At 42.7% G+C, this 7095-nt stretch overlaps 2 non-coding genes across 2 annotated transcripts; one reads left to right on the top strand and one right to left on the bottom strand.

The window, feature by feature from the left end:
- Positions 1-1476: 1476 nt before the first annotated feature.
- Positions 1477-1559, top strand: TRNAL-CAG (transfer RNA leucine (anticodon CAG)). Its single transcript has one exon. It is a non-coding gene; the product is annotated as a tRNA-Leu (tRNA).
- Positions 1560-1747: 188 nt separating this feature from the next.
- On the bottom strand, positions 1748-1830 carry TRNAL-CAG (transfer RNA leucine (anticodon CAG)). The gene has a single exon. It is a non-coding gene; the product is annotated as a tRNA-Leu (tRNA).
- Positions 1831-7095: the final 5265 nt, after the last annotated feature.

Below are 7095 nucleotides of genomic sequence, written 5' to 3'. Positions count from 1 at the left end.
TCAGTGGTAATTCCTTGCTCCACAAACACAAGTAGGGAATAGGTAAGGCCGGGCCATGAGGGTCATAGCTGACTCTGACTGCAGCTGAGGGGAGAGTGGGGTAACAGGATTTATGTTTCCTTCCCTTCCCCTTTTCCCATCTGAAGGGTCTTGGTGGGGTTAGGTCAACCCTGGAAGATGTCTTGAAGGACAACTGACCCTCCACCCAGGCCCAGGAGACAGGCCTTGGCATTGATCTCAAGATGGAATTTCTCTCCTGGCCTAAAGCCAGGCAGGCTTACTTCTCTTTTGTAAAGTAAGGTGCACTTAGAAATCTTCAAACATTCTATTTAGCTCATGAACTTATAGATACCAATAAGATGTTCCAATTGGTCCAAAGAAGTCCACATCATACATCTATTGACAATCAAGGAATAATGAAATAAATGTATAAAAATATAGCAAAACTTGCTAATAACCACAGGATAATAATTAATTGTGTTTATCCCAGCAGAACTCACCTGTGTTTCTAAACATAAAAATCATTTTTAGGGGGGGGTCAAAGAAAATAGAACCGTGGGTAGGGTACTAGCTTTGTATATGATTGACCTCCAACGTCCCATATGGTCCTCCAAGCACCACTAGGCATGATCCCTGAGTATAAAGCAAAGAGCAAGCTCTAAAACACCACCTAGTGCCAGTCAAGAAGGCAGACAGTAATGGGAGGGATATAGGGACAGAGGTAGAGAGAAGTTGACACTGATGGTGGGAATGGTGTTGGAATATTATATGCCCCACTCAACTATGAATAATTTTTAAAATCACGTTGTCTTCATTGAATACATTAGCTTGGTTCAGGCTTTGTTGACTCCAGAGCTTGTGCTCATGAAAGTTGAAGGAGATGGGTAGCCAGTCTATGTTACCTCCTCCGAGAGCCTTCCTGCTGCTCTTTCCTTTGACTCGGTTTTTCAGCTTCTTCTGTTTTCACAAGTCGCTGGACAGCCTCCTGGAAATCCTGGGATTTGAATGTGAAATTCGTTTTGTCAAATATTAGGAAAGAGAATTAATTCCCATGTGTTGAGACCTTGTAATCCTGGGCTCCAGCGGACCAAGACTTGCAGGTTTGACTGCAGAAAATGCACAAAGGGAAGTATAAGGGTGTCTACAAAGAATAGAAGATGTCGACGATAGGCATGCACGCATGCAGAATCGATAATATGATGCACGAGTGCGGAATGAATTTGCCCCGAGGGACAGATGTTTTGTCCAAACGTATGACATCAAACAAGGCTCCGATTCTCCAGCTTTCAGAGAGCGCCCCCTGCCGCTGCTCTGTGCACCTCGCAGTGTCACCTCTTGTCCTATCTCACGCCTTCCTACGGAACGGGCCCCGCCCCTGCAGTCAGAACCTCCTATCATAAAGCACCTCCTACTCGCCGCGCATGCGTGGACCCGAGCCTTTCCAAAGAGCTTTGGTTCTAAACCAACTAACAAGCAGTCAGGATGGCCGAGCGGTCTAAGGCGCTGCGTTCAGGTCGCAGTCTCCCCTGGAGGCGTGGGTTCGAATCCCACTTCTGACAAAGCTGTAACTTTTGTGTTTTACTCACATAAAAATACTTTTTAATCGCTTTGCAAAATACCTATTCCTTCCGAACAACCAGTTCTTTACTTTTTAACACAGTAATGTGATTTTGGCGTAAGTACATAGTAAATAGATAATCTCCTAACAGATAATGGAGGCGAAACCAGGCAAAAATTTCCAAGGGGATGTCAGAAGTGGGATTCGAACCCACGCCTCCAGGGGAGACTGCGACCTGAACGCAGCGCCTTAGACCGCTCGGCCATCCTGACATCTGGAAACTGGCCTCATAAGAAAGAATATTTGATGATCATTCCTGTAGTGCTAGGTATTTCAGTAAACCGTTTCAGGATCCATGACAGTTCCACAATCAAAATTTTGTCTGCCCCTAAATTATATCCTTTCCTTTTATTTATTTTCACTATCAGGAGCACATTTACCCATTATACTTATTTCATTTAAAAATTTTATTGATTGATATCTTTATTTAAGCACCATGATTACAAACATATTTGTAGTTGGGTTTCAGTTAATATATATAAAAGGACACTCCCCTTCATCAGTGCAACCTTCCCGCCACCAATGCCCCCATCTTCCTCATCCCCCCACTCTTTACTTGTATGGGTTCTCTATTTAAATGGAAACTGTAAACAATGAAAGCAGACTATTCCTTTTCCTGCGAGCAACAGAAAAATACGCGTAAACATACACGCAAATCGAACTATTTCAACTCTGAGTTTCCCATTTCACCACAAACAACAAAAGGAAACGAAATGACGTTGGTTTCTGGCTAAGACCTGAGGTTTCTGAAATGAAAGAGCGCTGCGATGGAGGAAAAGGGGACAAAACTATTGCTGAATCGCTGGGCGGGGGGTTAATTTCTGTTAGCTGGTGGGAGGCGGGACTGGGCGCTCTATGGGCTTTGCTATTGGTTGCTCAGGACCGGAAGTCAAGGGGGAATGGCTCCTTTTCGCCACTGATTGGCTGAAGTCTCATTCAGACCAAGTTGGGCCTAGTACCTGTCAAAAGCAACTGAACACGGGGTAAAAGTTGGAATCTGTTAAATGAGGAGAGGAAGTGATCTGCACGTCTACAAACGCCGGATGTTTAGAAAGGATGCTAGCTGGTTTGTCCTTCTTGCTCGCAGAACTAGATGAAGAGATAGAAAAGTTTCCAGAGCTCAATGGAAAGCAAAGGCGAGCAGATACCGATATTCCTGTCCTTGGGAGCATTCAAGACAAGGCTGACAGTCAGTGGGAGGAGATGCTGATGAGGGAGAGATGTTCCTTTCTTACAGTGCTGTAGCCATCATGGATGATGATCCGGCCATTTGGAGTCCTAAGGATAGGGATGCTCGAGAGTCTCGCCCACTTTCGTGGTCGTGGGGTGCAATAATTTGTATGACGATATTATAAATGGAATGACTACACTGTGGTAGCCTTGTTACGTAAGAATGATTTAGAAATTTAAAAATTGGGGGCTGTAGTGATAGCACAGCGGTGAAGCGTTTGCCTTGCACACAACCAGCTAACCGGGACGGACCCGGGTTCGATCCCCAACATTTCATATGGTCCCCCGAGCCTGCCAGGGAGTGATTGATTTCTGAGTGCAGAGCCAGAAGTAATCCCTGAGCGCTGACGGGTGTGGCCCAACACACACACACACACACACACACACACACACACACTATATATATATAATATATATATTAATATATAATATATATTAATATATAATATATATTTAAAAATTAATAACCACAGTTAGTGGTCTGAAAGCACACTATTTATTATTATCTTACAGTTGTGGAGCCAGACCTGCTTTCCTTCTGCAGACTCTAAGGGATTCATTTTGTTGCTTTTCTAGAAGCCACCCATATTCCTTATCTCATACTACCACTAACCTCCATTATGCCTGTTTTCATATCACAACACCTGACACAGACGCTTCTCTTTTTTTTTTTTTACAGACTCTCCCGTCTTAAAGAGATTTTTGAGATGATGAGCCCGATCTAACAATGCACGATAAGTTACCCATCTTAAAATCCTTCATTTTGTTATGATGCAAATTTGTGATATGTATGTTTGATTTTATATTACTATATAGCACATATTCTAAAGAGATGATCTTGCTTGTGGGTGGAAAGTTTTAAGAGATGCCCAACCTGGGGCCGGGCGGTGGCGCTAGAGGTAAGGTGCCTGCCTTACCTGCGCTAGCCTTGGACAGACCGCGGTTCGATCCCCCAGCATCCCATATGGTCCCCCAAGCCAGGAGCGACTTCTGAGCACATAGCCAGGAGTAACCCCTGAGCGTCACCGGGTGTGGCCCAAAAACCAAAAAAAAAAAAAGAGATGCCCAACCTATTCATTTAGAATGAACTTCCCTGTTCAAAGCTAAGAAATGGCTGATTTTAGGAAACTCCCTGTAACCACACTGATGTGTATGCAACCCCACGTTGCTTGAACATGAAACAAAATTTGCAGGAATGCCTTATAAAAACAGGTTCTTGGACCCCCTAAACTTTGCTTAAGATTTTAGGTGTTTGCCTAGCCCAGATCCCCCAATTAGTGTAATAAAGTCCTCTTTGTTTCCCCTCCATAGATAGTCTCTGTGTGCTTGATTAACTGAACTTTTATTACAACAATTTAACTATAGAATGTGGATGATCCATGTAAAATAACACATTTACAGGCTCCAGGCTTTGTATGGAATGGATTCCTGGTGACATCCTGTTTGGTTGTATGAGCTAGAGAAGGAAGGAGACCTTTTCCTTTTTGTTCTTTGGTACCAGGAATCAAACCAGTGCTTTATATATGTAAAACAAATCTACACTGAGCTAAATCCATGACCAAATTTTGCAGTATATGCACATACTAACCAATAAAAAAATGGCATTTCTCTAGGTGATCCAAGTTGATGTCGACAATAACTTAGATGAACAGTGTGTGCCCTTTGTGTTATAGTCCCTTGAATAGAACATGACTGCTGAACTTTCCACACATTACTATTGATGAGAAATACCAAGGGAGTGGACATCAAAACATACAGTTATCAAAGACAAAGCTAATTGGGATTTGGAAATCAACCTAGATGTGCAATGATAGACAAGTGAATAAGAAAATGTGATGGGGCCGGAGTGGTGGTGCTAGAGGTAAGGCGTCTGCTTTGCAAGCGCTAGCCTAGGACGGACTGCGGTTCGACCCCCGGTGTTCCATATGGTCCCCCACAAGCCAGGAGCGATTTCTGAGTGCATAGCCAGGAGTAAGCCTTGAGTGTCAATAGGTGTGCCCCCCCCAAAAAAAAAGAAAATGTGGTCCATATATACAATGAAATACTACAGAACTATAAGGAATGATGAAATCACATAATCGCTGCAACAAGGGTAGAACTGGAAGAAACCATGTTAAATGAAGTAAGTCAGAAGAAGAAAGATAAATACAGGATATCTATCACTTACATGTGGCGTTTAGTATAATTGTATGAGGAAATGATTAAAGGAGGGCAGCCTAGAAAACCCTTGGCCTCAAAGTGTAGGGAGGAGAAGGAAAGAAATTGAGTGGATAGGGGGAAAAGACAGATGAGAAATAATGGATGGCAGGGGTCAAGAAGACTCAGGTACATTGGTGGTAATAAGGAAGGACAGAGCTAAATATCCAAATTACAGAGTCAACAACACTGAAATCACAAGTTCCAAACTTTAGCAACCAAACTTTAAAAAGTGTCGGTCAAGATGTTTGGCTGGGATTGGGTGAGGAGTGGGGGGTAATAGGAAGGAACCTGGGAACATTGTGGAAGGAAGGTTGACTCTAGTGGTGGAATTTGTGCTGGGATATTGTGTCTAGAACTCAATTATGAATAAGACTAAAAATCATAATGCTGGGGCTGGAGAGATAGCATGGAGGTAAGTCCTTGCATGCAGAAGGTCGGTGGTTCAAATTCCAGCATCCCATATGGTCCCCTGAGCCTGCCAGGAGCAATTTCTGAGCATAGAGCCAGAAGTAACCCCTGAGCACTGCTGGGTGAGACCCCAAACCCCCCCCAAATCAAAATGCTTTAATGAAAAAAATAAAAAGAAGAGTCTGAGTACACACATGTGGCCTCCTGGATGAATCCTTAGAACAGAAAAGGACACTGGCGTAAACTGACATTCTAGAGTCAAGGATAGACTCTACATGATGGGTAGATCTAGAGATCAGGGATGAGGCTTGTGTAGAGTATATGCCCAACTTGCCTCAGGTCCTGGCATGACAACCAAAACATACTAATTCACTACTCCTCTCCCAAACTATCCTAAATTCTAGACAATTGTTTAAAGTAATATAAGTTTAGGACCAGGAAGATAACTCAAAGCTGTTGTGCATATTTTGCATATAGGAGAGAAAGGATGATCCTAAATATTGCTAATTCCCTGAGCACTGAACCAGGAGTAGTAATTCTTGCACTCTACCAAGTATGGCCTCCAAGACCAAATAAATTAAATTAAATAACACAAGTTCAGGACCAAGAAGAGAGCCCAGCAGGCAGAGCATATGCTGTGTATATAAGAGAAGACTTATATATGATTACCCAGCACTGAACTGGGAGTAATCCCTAAGCATCAATAAATGTGGCCCCCAAACCAAAATAATTAAGTAAAACAATTTCAGGGCGGGGAAAACAGTTCAATAGATAGGTGCATATGTTTTGTATATCTCCCCCCTTTCCTGCATTGGATATTTGTTTGTTTGGTTTTGGTTTTTGGGTCACACCCAACGGTGCCCAGGGGTTATTAGTCCTGGCAGTCTCTGAGGAACCATAGAAGAACCTATGATGCCAGGTATCAAACCCAGGGTAGCCAAGTGCAAGGCAATTGCCCTACTCACTGTACTATAGCTCCAGCCCCCTGCATTGGATATTTGGATATTGAACATGTTTATTTAATTTAAAGAATAGGCAGGGGGCCAGAGAGATAGCATAGAGGTAAAGAGTTTGCCTTGCATGTAGAAGGACAGTGGTTTAAATCCCGGCATTCCATATGGTCCCCCGAGCCTGCCAGGAGCTATTTCTGAGCATAGAGCCAGGAGTAAACCTTGAGTGCTGCTGGGTGTGACCCAAAAACAAACAAACAAACAAACAAACAAAAAAGAATAGGCAGGAAAAACTAAGAGGGGAAAAGGAGTGTTGGCTGTCTTGGAAAGAAATGTTTTGTGTTACCTTTGGCTGTGCTGTTTACTAGAGTAGTCACCCAAAAATATGGAGTCACAGAATACTGAGCACCAAGCACTGAGCATGGAGAACCAAGCACTGAACACTGAACACTGAGTTTCTGGGAAAAATTGAGAGTGCTGGAAATGAAAAGTACCCAGGGAGATTTTAAAAATTATAGTCGAGAAAAGTAAGATATAGTAATAATAACTTTTTGTAGGGATTACATGTATAAAGTATAATCTTTTGGAAATGTTGTAGTAGATAAAATATATTATTTAAAACTTTAAAATTCAACTCAGGGCATGGGACTGGAAATATTTTACAGTGGATAAGAGATAATACTTTCATGT

This window comes from Suncus etruscus, chromosome 14 (genome assembly GCF_024139225.1).
Source record: "Suncus etruscus isolate mSunEtr1 chromosome 14, mSunEtr1.pri.cur, whole genome shotgun sequence".
Lineage (NCBI taxonomy): Eukaryota > Metazoa > Chordata > Mammalia > Eulipotyphla > Soricidae > Suncus > Suncus etruscus.
This window is presented reverse-complemented; position numbering and strand designations above follow the sequence as displayed.